The sequence below is a fragment of the Centrocercus urophasianus genome, unplaced genomic scaffold (assembly GCF_019232065.1).
Source record: "Centrocercus urophasianus isolate 14NV4802_14NV808 unplaced genomic scaffold, USGS_Curo_1.0 seq_16, whole genome shotgun sequence".
Classification (NCBI taxonomy): Eukaryota; Metazoa; Chordata; class Aves; order Galliformes; family Phasianidae; genus Centrocercus; species Centrocercus urophasianus.
In genome coordinates, this window is record NW_024884711.1 from 10,131,845 (window position 1) to 10,147,978 (window position 16,134).

The 16,134-nt window shown below is 40.6% G+C and overlaps 1 long non-coding RNA gene across 1 annotated transcript in view; it reads left to right on the top strand.

Annotated features, from left to right (window-relative positions):
• LOC122159754 overlaps positions 1 to 15,416 on the top strand; it is a 128,368-nt gene extending 112,952 nt beyond the window's left edge. Inside the window, exon 4 of the long non-coding RNA XR_006168615.1 lies at positions 15,360 to 15,416. This is a non-coding gene — a long non-coding RNA (uncharacterized LOC122159754). The remainder of the gene's footprint in view (positions 1 to 15,359) is intronic.
• The last annotated feature ends 718 nt before the right edge of the window (positions 15,417 to 16,134 follow it).

A 16,134-nucleotide genomic window follows, 5' to 3' on the forward strand; every position in this document is an offset into this window, starting at 1 on the left:
CAGACACAGTGCAAAGTCACACACAGTTACTGTGTGCATGGCAAGGGCTTCTGAGGACTTGTCCCCTGATATTTATGAACGTGGTAAGCTGAAATATTCTGTGATCCTTTTCTAGTCTTCTGTGACTTATCTTTCCCCCCTATCTCATAACAGTTGTGGAAGATGTTAGAGGACTACTGGCCATGTTGAATGGTTCTGTGCTCACAACCACTGCAAAATGAAGGGGTTTAGAGCCTCTCGCTGTCAGTTTCACTGAGGACTTTGTACCCTAGAGCAGGCCAGGGGGTCTGGACTGAACTATTCCAGGTGGAATGAGGTAAGAGTTTTATTGCAGTGGAGACGCATCAAATTAGAGATCCCTGGAGGGGGAAAAAAAATGATAGTAACCTAATTTTATTTATGCATATTCTCTGCTGGTGGATTGCTGTACATGTAATGAAATCAAGGAAAATTTAAGGAGAAAAACTTTTGTTTGTCAGGCTTGAAGAAGTGCTTTGAGCCTGGCTTTAAAATTAGGTACCCTCATTTGTATATTTTGGTTCAAAACATTTTGGGTATATTATCTTGAAACAGATATATACACCTATGGAAAGTAAGTGAAAGAGGCTGTAAAACGTGAGTACTTTCATGTGGTGGCATTTCACACCCACAGGTATAACAGGTGTAAGTAACAATATAAACTGCAGAACAAGATAAAGCCAGGCTGATTGTAATTAGGTCAAAGCCATGACCTTTGCCAAAACTTTGAGCTTGTTTACCTTTGAAAATACTAATTGGTAGAAATGTACAATAAATCCTTCAATGGAAACTCAGCTTTTTTTAGCCAAAGTACTTTACAAAACAGTCTTTTTGTAAGAGTTCAGTCTTCCATGTATAAAAGAGAGAATGAATTTGATCTGGGGAGCTGAGTAATGACCCATCCTGATTGATAGAATCGTAGAACTGCTCAACTGCTCAGGTTGGAAAAGACCTTAAAGATCAGCAAGTCCAACTGCAACTTAGCCATATTCTCTAACAACCCTCTGCTAAATCCTGTCCCTGAGCACCTCATCCAAATGGTTTTTAAACACATCCAGGGTTGGTGAGTCAACCAACTCCCTGGGCAGCCTATCCCAGTGCTTAACCACACTTTCTGTAAATAAATTTTTCCTGATATCCAACCTAACCACCTCCCCCCCCCCCTCCCCGGCACAACTTGAAGCCATTTCCCTTCATCCTTTCACCAGTGAGAAGAGACCAACCTGACTCATAGAATGGTTTGGGTTGGAAGGGACCTTTAAGATCATCTCATTCCAACCACCTGCTATAGACAGGGACACCTCCCTGTAGGCCAGGTTGCTCAAAGTCCCATGCAGACTGGTCGTGAAATCGTGTATTGTGACTCTGTGAATTAATCTGCTGCTAGGTTTCTCCTATGGGCACACTAGATGTAGGCAATGCAGAGTGTGACTGACAGTTTTCAAATACAGAAGATAGATAATGTGTCGATAATGCTTCTAAGGTAGTTCCTCTATGGGCCTCTTCCCACATCAAAATGAGTAAGCTATGATTGCAAAAGGTTAGGAGTTTTGTTCTTTCATTTTCAAGCCTTACGCCACCATGGGTTTTTCAACTCCAAGCCAGCAAAGCCGCACCAGCAAAACCTTTCTGTGGAAACCAGAGCACTTTTCCTTAGCCCACATAAACACGGCATCAGAGAAAGCCTGAAATCTTTTGATCAGCAGTACAGCATCTGAAAGTTCACAAGGTGAGAAGTGCTTCTCACCAAGAATATACACTGCAAACTGTATTTAGAGGTAGCATTTTTAATTAAAAAACAGCATTTCTGATCCTGTCGGCTGTAGCTACGGGGCATAAGTGAGGATATCTTTTCTGACAGAAGATGTTTGGGATCTTGATGTAAGAGACTGCAAACCAGTCTCTACCCTGCTTGAAAAATCAAATTAAGAACTTTTCTTCTTAGGCATGCATTTCTGCCAAGACACTTGCAAGTTTGGCACAGAGCACTCATTATTACCAATAACAGAGCTAACATCAAAGACTTTCCTATGTTAGGAAAATTGGTAAAGGTGCAAGTACAGAAATTTCACATGGATCCTCTCTGTGGCTTCACAAGATGCTATTTTTGGTGGCACAATCTGCTTTAAAATTCTAACTTCTTTTGGTTGCTGGAGGCTGTTCCTGTCTTTGTATTTCAGTTATCCCTCTACAGCCGTGTGGGATCCAGGTGAAAAGCAATCCAAACACGTTTATTGTTAGGTGGAACAGTTTTACTGATCTACTTTGCAGCGCCGTTCTGTAAACAGTGACAAGGTATGTATGATGTTGAACTGCAGCATGATATGACGACACGTCATTTAGGAGTGGGGTTGGAGGTGGGTGCTGCCAGCAGTGTCATGCGAAACTGCGGGGTGTTGGGGAAAGCCTGTCATTGCAAACTCTGCTCTGATGTTCTTGACTCAGGGACTTGCAACTTGCATTCTCAGAAAACACCATAATGGAGTACCTTTCTTGGCCATCCCCAGGATTTTACCCAATCTTACCTAGAATTCTGCTTGCACAGAGATTTTAGTCTCTTTGGGGACCTGCAGCAGTAGGAGGGGATAATGGAAATTCTCCCATTTTGAAAAAAGGCATCTCTATGGGGTTTTTTCCATCTCTCACTCTAGCACAAGCAGTGGAACAACTGCAGATCCGCCGTTCTCATTTAATGTCACCATCTATTTGGAATTCATCTCACAACTGTCATTTGTAAATTAGAGACTGCTTTATTCCGTTCAGATACCTATGTACAGTTCAGAAAAGCTACAGTAGTCACAGAGAAACTGGAAGCTCTCTCTGCTCATTTGGAGTGTGTCATCATAAATCACCCCAGCTAAAAGGCCATATGCCACTTTGTGCTACGTTCTCCCAGTTAATAAGTTGCGCTAGATCTTAACACCTCAAGGCAAAAGGATGAGCTTTATAGGATCATGCTTTATCCATTGCAAAGTACCAGGTAAATAGACAGTTCTGCATAAATTATTGTTTTAAATTAGTTCCCGCTAATGAGCCACTGAAGAAACTAATTTGTAATTGGCATTCATGTTTTCAGCCAGTGACTCAAGAATAGTTGACAAAGGATGTTGACCTTAAGCCATAACATTCATGTATAGGCAGACATTTCTCCCCAGCGCATAAACACAAACATATTTACAAACCTAGCAGGAATGTTTCTTTTTTTAACTTTCTCACATTCATGATTCCAAGCTATCTTTAAAAACACAAGAAAAGTTATTTCGTAACAAAGAGCAAATGGGGGAAAAAATCTCCATTTAACCACAAGACTTGAAAAACTGATATTTTTTAAAATAGTTGAAATCAGCAAATAATGGTTTACAGTTACAATATAATTACAACATTTGGAAATTAATACAAATAATTTTTATGTTTTCATTTTTTGATAGGCAGTTGGGGCAGAATTCATTCATGTTGTGATATATAGAAGACTGTCTTTTCAAAAGGTATTCTAAAAGAGATAGAAGACATCATCTTTGGCATCATTTAGGGATTTTCCTGTCAAGAAAGGCTGTCTAGGGTACAAGATTGTTCATGGAGATGAAGTCTCTTTTATACAGTAGCACATAAGGCAAAGCAAAAATAAATTTATATTCTCCTGACAGTATTAAATAAATGTCTTTCTTAGAGCAGTAGGCTTATTTTCTCCATGAAATGTTACCCAAAATAAATGACGGAGAACAATTAAACCATTTGTCTCAAATTGTGATCTTAATGCATGTCCATGGTTAGAAACACTTGTAAGTTCTTCATTTTCATCAGCATTCAGTTTTAAATGGCTTAATGCTGCCTCTGATTGCCAAGTGCTAAAATATGAATCTTCACACTTCTGAGTCACTGATGTAACTAAACTGTGAGTTCAGCATCTGAGAGTTTCCTGGGAGTAATGCAAGCTGTGGTCACGAAAACATCTGAGTCACGATTTCCAGGGTAATGGAAGCCCACCTTTCTCAAAACTGAACAAACTCCCACGTTCTCCCTCTTCTTCACCATCAACCCTCAGCAGATCCTTTAGTGGTAGCTGGGTGGTTGGCACCTCAGTTTTGGGCTTTCTGTCAGCCTGGAAGTTTCTCACTGCTCCTGCCTCCTCTGACAGCATCAGCACTGGCTTCCAAAGAGGCGTGAAAATATGAGTTTTCATCAGAAAAACATATTCCTCTTGACTTAACATCCTCAACCTGTAGCTGAATGTGTGAGTAGGAATGGGAGCAGGTAGAGCAGGAAACCCAAATCAGGCCTTGGGCCTGGTAGCTGAGAACACCTCGTGTCTCACACTTTCCCAGTGAGACGTGCTGTACGAAGAACCACAGCTACGTTCTCAGCTCAACCTTTCTGAAGCAACAGTCTGTAAATAAGAAAAGATGGAAACAATAAATCAGTAGACCAAAAATGTTGTCTCTGGTGTCAGTGTAATGAGCTAACTGCTGCAATAACCACAATAACTGGGAGAAAAAATGAGGAGATGTTTTGTCTCGTATAAAACAAACATGCAAAATGTCCTTCATCTTTCTTCCACTCTCTTCCAATTTATCCAAAAAAGAAGAAAAGTCATCTGTAAAATTGAAGGAAATTGTTTTCCTTTCTTTTGTTTAGATTTTCTCAAGTCTTTGCTTCTGGAGTCTTCTAGGACTGCCTCAAGTATTTAGATTACTGACTGATAGATTTCTTTTGTGATTGATAGATTTTTCTTTGCCTTACAGCTCTGTAGATTCACATAGGGGGAGCAGACAGGTGGAGGTGCAGAGAGGTGGATGTTGTCCTTGCAAGGGCCTGCCGAATCTCACAGTTGAGATGCAGCACACCCTTAGTTGTGTGCTTCTCCTGGCACACTTGCTATAGCGAACCCCTTGTTCTGGAACAAACAACATTCAGAGCCCCAGTGCTGACTGACAGCACTGCAGGCTGCAGCACAGAGCTGGCACAGGGGCCTCTTCCCCAGGAAACAAGAACACAGTAGAGAGCAGCACCCCATTCCCCTCTGCTTCCAGTCAGTTCAGACAGGTCATCCAGGAAACATTCACCTAGCTGCCTTGGTTAGTTCTCACTGGGGAGTTTTCCTGTGGAAAAAACGATTTGAATCAGTCACTTTCTAACTGGCATTCTTGCATGTCAGCCTCTATTCCTGTGGCAAGGATGTGTCTGCAGCAAGGCAAATCGACATTCCTTAGCAGGGAGGAAAACCAGAGGAGGAAAAAGCTCTTCAAATGCCTTCTCACCTCAATCAAAGATATAGCTAATTGTCATCAGCAAGTGCAAAGCACTGTCCACTGTTTACATCTGTTTATTCTTCTTTCCATTTCTTTCCACTTTTCATATTAAACGCATATGCTTTACAAAACACCTCATCTCCCCTAATCTTTCCTGCAAGTCAAGATGATTATATTTGTACCAGACTGACGCAAGTAATTGTGCAGTTCTGGTTATTAGAATTTTCACCAAAATATGAGACTGTAAAGAGAAATCTAAAATTAGGCTGAGATGCCAGAGAAATAGATGCTTCATACTGAAAATAGATCACAGAGCTTTCCATATCTGACAAAGGGTTAAGCGCAGCCTTGATGACTTCAGTCACACCTGGTTTCGTAATACTACACAGAAGATAAGGACCAAAGAGTTCAACAGAGCATCCTCAGGAGCAATTTGTGAAGAACACGGGTAGGCCCGTGAGTCAACAGTTCTTTTGCTTGCACAAAACAAGCAGAGGACTTTTACTGAAGGCTTCAGTCACCTGAATAAATCAGTATGAGCTCCTTTCTTCCTTTCTGAGAACAGCACTTAAGTCCTTTTTGGTACTCAGCTGATTTCTTTAACTCGGTTAATTCATTAAAAACAAAGAAAAAACAACAACGACAAAAGCAACTAAAAAAAGAACAATTTTACTGAGAGGTGCCCTTATTATTCTCAACATTCTGACAGTTAATTGCTGGCGGGTCAAAGAGCACCTGTAGATATTTTTGACTGATGCTAACCACAGTTTATGTGTAAGATTGGAGCAGATGAGGGAAGGACTAAACATATGCCAAAATTGCCCTCCGTGTTCTGATTGATGGCAAATTGCACAGCAAATACACTAATATGACAACTGAACTGACTGTGCAATTAAAAGAAGATGTAAATTTGGTTTTACGTAGATTGGAAATGAATTTATTTGTTTACTCTGTAGACCACAGGTGGGGCCCCAGATCCACTGAACAGTTAAAATTCTTTGGGTGGAGATGCTGGCCTTTGGCTGCAGCGAAAGGTGGTGCAGAAGAATGCCCAGAGAAGCTTTATCTGAAGCAGGGCTGAGTGTTTGCCCATCAGAGTAGGATCTCTTGGTAAAACGTGGAATTTCTGTCTCTCTGAAACTTTGCTTGTGTGCACCACTGTGGAGCTGCACAACAGGATAAGTCTCTTTTTAGTGCTGCTGGTGGAAAAAACTTATGCATAGTTCTTGGCTGACACTTGTACTGCAGTCCCCGACCGTACCCTGGCTTCCTGCTCAGCCTCCTGTTGCTTTTAGAGTTGCTTGCATTTAAATGGTCCTAACTTGGCTTTGAAGTTAATATTTCTTTGAGGGGAATGAAGTGATGTACTTATGTCTCCAATTGTTTGTTTGGTGACAGTTGTTTGCAGGACTGGCTTAGTGAGGAAGTGGAATTCGTGGAGTTTTACATTCGCAATAATAACCCGTTGCTTTTCTACAGCCCTGTCCGTCTTCAAAGCGCTGTGCAAATAGGGGCTGATTAATCACACCTGAGCGCCTGATAGACCACCGTTTGAAAAAGAAAGCGTTTTGTTCCGTACAAAAGAAACGGTAATGGAGAGCTGTTAAAACACACTATCCATTTACTCCCTCCGTGCCTAAATAGGATGAAGCTTCAAATGACTTGGAAGCAAAACGGGAGGTGCGTACATTGATGATGTAAGGCGTATTTTTCCCTCTCCCAGTATATCCGGCGTTGGACTATTTTTTCTCGTTGACTTCACATTTCCTAGCAGTTGGAAACGAAGAGGGAGCGAGGAAAGAAACAGCCCAGCAATTCAGCTCGCGATGTCTCCTGGCCGTCAGGGTGATCTCTGCTGTTCAGCCAGGCGGGCTGGGGCAGAGATGCGTGTACAAAGTTTCCCCATCCACCTCAAAGGGGCAGAGTTCTAACACCTCGTTAAGATGCTTTAAATGCTGAAGCTGCCCTTCTGCCGTTGATTATCATATCAGAAACCTGCACCTAACGTATTTAATTAGTAAAACTACATGCCTCGGCATGTTCTCGTGGAGGAATGAGCATCAAATGTATCTGAATTTTGGAATCACAGGGGTTGCTTAAAGCTGGCCTGCAACTGTCTTAGTCAAATGCTCTGTCAATGCAATGAGGTTGTTCTTGCCATTTTTCCCCCCATTTCTATTCCATAAATCTCATTTTGTTTATGCCATGTTCATTCATTACCCACTTGATCCATCACAGCTGTACACCCAAGATAGGAGTTGACATTTTCATACAATTAGGTGCAAAGTACAATTTTGACAAGCAATTTTCTCCCTCTCTCTCCTTCAAAACTTTCTTTGCTGTAGCTCATATTAACTTCTTCCTTTGTGTCTTATTAGTGTGATTTCTGCTCAGTTTAAATGAGTCTTTATTGGCACGACAAGCTATTCAAGTGTCACTGAAGTGTTAGGGAGAAAAGAATCATACTGCTCTGAGCAAACAGTGTGAGTATGGGGAGCTGAACCCCAGCTCTTGCTGTCCCAGTGACCAACCTGAGGCAGCTCCCGCTGAGTGCCGAACCGAGACCAGCAGCTTTAGGATCTGAGGTGGAGAGGGGAAGAGAGATGTGTTGAGCAAGGAGAATGCCGGGCCTGGAACACCTGCACTGTGAACTCCTTGACTTGCAATCAAATACCATTGATGTCAGTGTGTTACAAATGCCTAGGTAGACAATTTAGGAGACTGAAATTCATTAGTTGCCTTTAAAAAGGCAGGTGGACAGATAAGATCTCTCCCTGCCCCACTTTTTTTTTTTTTTGTTTTTTGTTTTTTGTTTTTTGCCCATCCCATAACTACTCTCTTTCTGGTCAGCCAATCCATCCGCATTTCTACAGAATGGCACATCTAAGCTGACATCTGGATGCTGTCTGAGAGAAACTGTATGTGATAATGCTGGGCTTTTTCCCACAATAACTTGACCCTCTCTGTTTACGTCTACCTGCAAATAGCACTTTAGTAAAATTCAAAACTTCCCCTCCGGCTCAAAGAGCCCCTGAACTGCAAAATGCTGAAGAAAAGACTGCTAATTTGTGGTGCTTATAGATGCCTTAGGTAACCACTGCTGGACAGGGGAACCTGGGCCCAACACGTTCAGGCATGAGCTGATAGGTGTGGTCTTACTTTTTGGTATAAACCAGAGGCGACAGAGTGAACAGCCTTGTCTTGCTTCTGCTGAAGTTAGTTACATTCAGCAAATGCTAATGTGACCACACCAGTTCCTGCACGTGCTGTGTGTTTGGAACAATAGGTACTGGCACAGCTTCTTGGAGCTGCACTCTAGCACAAGCTTTCCCCCCATCTACAGACACTGCAGACACCTGTTGTTAGCTCTGGCTACTTTATCTAGCTTAAACAGAAAGTAATTCTATTCAGTCTAATTGCCAGCTTGTCTATTGACTCTACTAACAAAGAAACCAAATAGTGTCAGTTACTAAGAACAATTTTAGTGGGGAGAGGTGGAAGGAGGAGGAATGAAACATATACACAAGGGTCAGTATGGGAACTGCTAATCCCTCTGACAGTGAACAAAAAACAAGCTTTGAATGCAAATGATGTTGCGTGTAGCTGGTTTCTTGCAGTGGAAGGTTGCTTCTTGACTGGGTTATCTCATCTTCCTCCTCCCATGGGGAGAATGGCAGCCAAGGCAACAAAAAAAAGCTGTTAATAGGCAAGCTGTTGTAGTGGTCCTTTTTTCCAGCTTACACTGACAGACTATATTCTTGAGTTTAATCAGGCAACCACATATGCATCCACAAGCATGGCTGTAAAGTCTTGTAGCGTACGGACTGTTGTGTGACACTGATATGGCTTTTCTCTGAACAGTCACATGGTAGCTCCACTGCTGAAATGAGCTCAGCTGAAGTGAGCTCTTTTTTTTTTTTTTTTTTTTTTTAATTGAAAATATTCCTTCAAGTTTACCCCCATCTGCAGGCTGACCACCCGTCATATAGTTCACCTATGAGAACAGTTTTTGAGGAATAGCCCAAGAAGATTTTTCTTATTTTATATGAGTTCAGTGTTTCTCTTAACTCCCTGGAATTTGAAATAGAATTAAGTTAAAAAGAACAAGCATTTTGAAATAAGAGTTGCTTATTTGTGTTCATACATTTGTTTTTTCTAGTACTGATCCAACATGCAGGAACGCTTTCCTTAGAATAACTCCTAGATATTAACAATGAAGGTACAAATTTCCAGTCCTTAATTATCTTTGGGAGCATCTGCGTGAGTAATGCCTTGTTTGAGTAGAAGGGGGTCCTTGGGTGACTCAGTGTTCAGCAGTGTGACTAAGAGTTACAGTCAGGTCCCTACATGCTGTGGAAAGAATCTAATATTCTTTATACTTTGGTTGTGTACACACTGCAGTGCAATAAAAAATGCTTATTTGCTGCGAGTCCTGGAATGAAAACAACATGAGGTTAGGAAGAGAGTACATGCCAGTTCTCCACAGGGTAGGTGGCCTTTAAGGAATTGTACTTCCCAGGGAGAACTGCCATGAAACATGTGAGTCTTATGGGGAATTGCCATGAAACACATGGGTTTCTCAGATTTAGCTGGGAAGAAAAGCTGTTCCAGGAACAATCAGAATATCGCTTTCATTTATAAACTGATTAGAAAGCAAGCAGAGCAGGGAAATGCAGAGCAGAGCAAAGGAATTTAAGTTGTATCTTCTCTAGTATAGAAGTTAATGAAGAAGTTGGTAATCATGCAGGTATAATTTGTAGAGAGAGGGAGTACAATCAGTTACCCTTCTTTAAAAAAATATGATTTCTTGTAAAAGAGAAGGTAGGACTAAATTTGAAAAGAATCAAAAGAGAAACTAAACTGAGCAAGAAGGTGGGGAGGAAGGAGGGGGTTGTGGTTATAACACTCAATGAGGACCAACTCAGAAGATCTGGGTTCACTTTCTTAGTCTCCCAGAGGTTTCTTGCATGAATTTAGGCAAGTCACTTAGCACCTTTGTACTTCAATTCTCTGTTCTGTGCAAAAGGGTGGAATATTTCATATGCACTGAAATTTTTTCCGATCTGGGCTTTCCTTTTCATCACCTGTGCATATGCTTTACATGTAGCACAATTATGTCCTGCATGAGACATCCTGATGTTGTATATAGAGATTTGATAAGCACAAATGTGCTTTTGTACAGTTCTATTTACAGATCTGCTTTCAGGCATCCGATAGTGTCATTTCTCTCAAGCCCTTAATGCAGAGTCTGCTGTATCAGATAAAGGAGGACTTCCATGGACACGGATTCATCCTGAAAAAGATGAGTAAGCACAAGAGGCAGAGTAATTACAAACTGATCAGCAAATATACCCTTTTTTTTTCACAAGGGATTGTGCTTCCATGCTTTTGCACTTTCTGGAGCAGTTTTTCCTAGGTATCAATATGAACTTTATCACAGTGATATCTGTGGCTTAGCCTTTTACAACACCTGTCAAGGTGCAGAAAGGAAAGAACATCCTCCTTTAATGAACCTCTGGAACTAACAGGTCACATTCAAAGTCAAATCACTTGGGAAGTTGGTATAAAAAGCAAGAATTGAGCCAAATTCTCTTCATCCTAGACATTATTTTCTGAAAGTAGATCTCTGTTAATGAAAGACAAAATGCTAAACAGCTTAGTAGCAGTAGGGACCCTGAGAGTAATGGAAGGAGTCGTCTCCATGAACATCTATATCCTCATCACTGGAGGCACAAGTATCTGCTGAATATACAAGGAACCTCAATCAGATACATGAAACTATGTAAATACTTCACTATACCATTTATTTTTTCATTGTACAATTTCTTTTTCTTCAGAGTCATTATTTGCCACCGAGCAGTGGTGTTAAATGTGATGGTCTTGCCTTTGATATGGATGGTATTATTTCCTTTTTAACAGTTTAAATCATTGTTACACTTTGATTGTTGGCCAAAACCCAGCCAGGAGAAATTGAACTCAAGATTTGGAGCATGGAAAGGAAAAGATTATGGAATATTTCAATTATTTTTTTCCTATGAATCCTGAAATTATCTATTACAAGTTGGGGGTTATAAACATGTTGCTGATTGTGTGAAGCTGCTTTAAAATTCATTAATCGCCAACAAAAAGAGGGTGGCAGGAAAAACACAGCAACGAAAGAAAGAGGATTTGACCTGACATTGCCAATATGAGGGGAAAAGGAAAGGGAATCAATCTGTATGCTACACACTGTCTCACACCTCTGCTATGTTCTGTAGAGCTCTCTTGGTTTCAGGGTAGTCTAGTGTAGTTAATTCCTTTTTTTTTTTTCTCTTTTCTTTCCCTTATGATGCTTTTAGCAAAAGTAGAATCCGTCTGCTATCAAAAGCATTTAATTTCATTTTCACTTTGTGACATTTTGAACTAGGCATTCAGAAGTGGCCCTGAATCACCGAGGACACATGTGGATTGCTTTGAGCAGTATGTAGCCACTCCACTAAAAGACAACGTTATGATATCACAATGTTATATCTTTGTGTAGCTTCTGCCATCACCCTCATTCTCCACCAGACTCATCTTATTGCTATTTGAGTCCACTGTACAGAATAAGAGAAATCTGGAAATAATGAAATTTCCATGAAAAAGTATTCTCTCAGACAGAGAATTGAGGAAGACCTGAAATATTTCAAGATTGCTTTTCATGCAGCCTGTATTTCTGTTCAGCACAGGATGAAAATAAATATCTTTTTAACTTCATCTTTGGGCAGTAAACCTTTAAGTCCACCCTAAACAGAAGTAGTTTACTTGGTAATATGAACTGAAAATCCTTTTCCAGGTTTTAGATAATGTTTATAAACAGAATATTTTTCATTTTTATATGAGCAACCTCCCTGTTACTCCAAACTTAACTTCACAGTGGAGCCAGATGCAGGCAGCTGTGACATTAATCTGAGTGTTGGACTCAGTGTTGCTCATTTATGAGCAGTCACACTGAAAAACCCAGGCAAGCAATTCACTGCTCCTTGGCTTTGCAATGGTCCTTCTTGATGCTCAGGGGCTCATATCATGCTTCCTGTCCCTGCAGGAGCCTGGTCTGCTCTGGGAGTCTTTGCTAACAAGCTGCCATAAAACATGCCTGGTGTTGACAAGTTGGGAAAGTAGTGGGAAGGTGTTGGAGTACTGTTGGAGTACTGTTAGCATTCCAGTGAGTTAGTGGGCAGCTCTACTGCAAAGTGGGCATGTTGCTGACTGTACTGGAGCAAATACAAGAGCCTTAATTTCTTAAGTGTAATTGGTATCTGGAAACACCAACAGCATAGCTAAGGTCTGGTCATAGCTTTCATGTGTTGAGGCAGAATTAGGGGTAATAATGAAGAATTAAACTCCATTAAATTAAAGAATTAAACTTACAACAACAGATATATGAATAATAACCAAGAAAAATTCTGAATTGTGTCCATGATGACATAAGGCATCATCTGCATCTCAGAATAGTACAAAGGAGAGGGGAAAAAAAGGGCAAACCTAAATGACTAGTCTAAAGATGATGCCCCTTGTTTCATGAAAGGGAAACTAAAATTACTTTGCAAATAGTGCCAAATGATTCATCTAGTGAAAATAAAGTATCATGTCAGTACGGTGCTTAAATTAACAGACAGAATACCCACAGGAAAACCTTCGGAGTCCCCAGGGATTCTGAATTGGTGTGAACCTACTCCTTGTGGTCTTCTGTTGGTAGATTTGGTTTACCATGGGTTGTGTTATGTCTAAACATGCTTTTGACATGTTTTCTCTGGCAAGTATTTACTGATTTATTTATTTATTTATTTTAAAGAATCGTGTTAAAGAAATCCTGTTAGTGAATCTGTCCTTATTAGACTTTGATTCTAAAGGACAGTGAATAAAGTCAGGGGGCTCCTAGAGCATGATCCATGTGCTCATTCTGCAAGGTTAAAACTATTCCAAAAACAAAACTGGTGAAAGTAGGTTTGATTTGGCAGGTTTTACACCAGATCGGGGGTTGTCTGCCATGTTGTGGCCGCTGTGTAATCAGTCATGGGGCACTTGAATCAACATGTCATATACTCCAGCGTCCTGTGGGAACTATCTTTCAGATTGTGATGCAATAAGGAAGCACACATATACAGCTGTAGCCTTAAGCCTCCACTCCAGCATGGGCTTACTATTCCATGCATTCGTGTCCATCATACTGTAACATGCTTTTTTTTTGTGTATGTGTTCATATGTCAAAATGTTGTATGCAGGGGGAGTTTTTCTGTCTAGAATCAAGATGTGATATAACTGATGTAGTTGAAAATATGTGGAAGGCTGTGCCTTAATGAACAGCTAGTTTTCATTGGTGGAAGTTGGTAAGAAGCAACTTTACCTCCAAATACAGCAAAGCATCCCTGCACTGTAGTATTGTACCTCTTGCTGCCTACCTGGGGAGAGTGCAAAGGAGGCTGGAGAAAGTACTTCACAGTGAAATACTTTTAAATCAATATTTTATCAAAAGAAAAATCAAGAGCTGCTTTGATATAGTGTATAGAAAGTATAGAAGTCTTTCACCTAACAATCAAACACAAAGATTCAGTGAATGAAAAGGAAAGCCAAGTATACTTGCATTGCAAATGAGGTGGAGTTCTTCAGTTTTAATTGTCTTCAGATCAAGGCTGAATGACTTTTTAGTCATTCAGGGGTTAGTTTAGGGATAACAATGTGAGAGCAGCTTTACAAAGAAAGTCAGATCGTGTGTTATTACAGCCTTTAAATCTACAATCTCTAGAAAATACTAGACAGCTTTATCAAAAGCCTTATTCTAACTCTTGCACAATGTAGGACAATGTGTAGAGAGGACTAAGAGAGATTGGCTATATTTGTGTGAAAAGATTCATAAACTGATTTCCTTCAGAGCTGGATTTGTCCATGTCCTCTGCAGTTCTGCCTAAACTGAGTCTGAGTTCTTGCCTACTGCTAAACTGGAAGATATTAAACTGCTGGACCTATTATAGATGAAGAAAAACAAAACACCAGATTTACCATGGTCATGTTTATATAGCTGTGACTATTCAATGACCCTATCAGGGCAGAAAGGGACATCTCCATCGATTTCATTGACAAGTCCATTGCAATTTGTTGTGAGAGTGTGAAGATCTGTTCCTTGCTGCTTTTCTGGAACAGACATTTGGGAATTGCTTTTGCTGCAGTTAGAACATTCCATTGTAATCTGGAGTACTACCATGTACACAGCTGTGTGCAAACCCACATCCCTACAGGCACCATATTGCCCAGGCTACTAAACACAGATCAAGGCCTGGTCTTCGCCATCATTTTAGGGAGATTGGGAAATGTAATCTATTTCAGAGAAAGAAACTTTATATATCTAAATACTTTCATCTGTACTGTGGTATTACTCACAGTATAAGGATGAACACAAATAGGGTATAAACATGATTAAGGGTGTCCCATGTTCAAGCTGGGCAGTGAGAACTGGGCAGATTTTGTTTCCAGGGAGTAGCTCAACACAGAAACGAGCCTTATCAAGGCTGTGGCATTGCCCACTGCTGCACTTCAAGCAGCTGACAATACAGCCCTTGGTGCAAGATAAGGACTTGCATTTGTAACTTCTTAATCACCTTATGCCTTCTGTCCTGTACAACACAAAATGAGAAAGCGAACTCCTGGCAAAGGCCATGGATATGGAAAATTACAATAATCAAGCCTGGAGAAGACAGAAGTGTGAATAAGACTTTCAGCAGAAGTGTGACTGAGACAGTGTTGAATTGCCCTATGGCAATATAGTGAAAGTGTTAATAAGCAGATTTACAAAGACAGGAAATGTGAGAAACAAAGGTAAGCTCAGGATGAGAAAGAGTAGATGGATTTCTTTCTGCAGATACAAAATGGCATGAAAGACTTAAAATCACCAGCACAGAAATTAATGACTTTTCCACGGTGGCCACCACTAGGGCGAAATTGGAAAGATAAGTTAGAATAATAATAAGATTGATCCTCGTAGCAAGGCAAGCAGAATCTGCTTAACTTAAATCAATTTACAGCTAATGGATACATACCTGCCTGTAATTCTCATTGCTTAAATAATTTTAACAATTTCAGAGTGGAAAGTTTCAGCAACCCAGTAGATCTCCATGAAACGCATAACGACAGCAAATTGCCATACTGTGGTAAGTGACATTTTCTAAAAAGTTTCTGACCAGCTCTTTTATTCTGGATTTAAAATATTGCTGCATTTTCTGACCCATTTGCATTGCTTCATCTAGTGGTGATGTTACTCAGTATTTTCAGACCAGCCAAAACTGATGTGAAGATACTTTATTAGGCCAGAATGATGCTAGCCTGTTAGTGGATCAGATGGGTGAATATGAGGACATCAGCATACACTGATTTAGGGTGGATTGCTGTGGGGAAAAAAAAAATAGCCAGGTCCATACCAGTTAACTTCTCTGCCCAGTGTCTATCCTCATTCTCAGGGAAATTTCCTCTCTAGGACTCCTTTAACTGTGATCATGATGTGGCTATCAAATAGCTGGCTAGGATGTGAAATGTTCCTGGAATATCCCAGGTTTCCTTGAACAGAGAGGTTGAGCAGACACATGAAAACTTAGAAGTAGGAAATTGCAAAACTGAGTTAAACGTGGTCTTGGAGATTGCCTTTCCACTTTGTGTTCATCTGTCAAGTTGGGAGCTTGACAGTAACATTTTCCTATTTTTAATATATTTTTCTCTCCCCCGTTGCTGTGTGAAGCCATACAAACAGTGGGCAAAGCTGACAGAAAGGCTGGGGTGGCAGAATTGAAGTTGGTGATACTGCTGCCAGGTGCACGGCACACGTAAGTGGAAACCTTGCTTCCAACCGTCCCCCTGGTCAGGC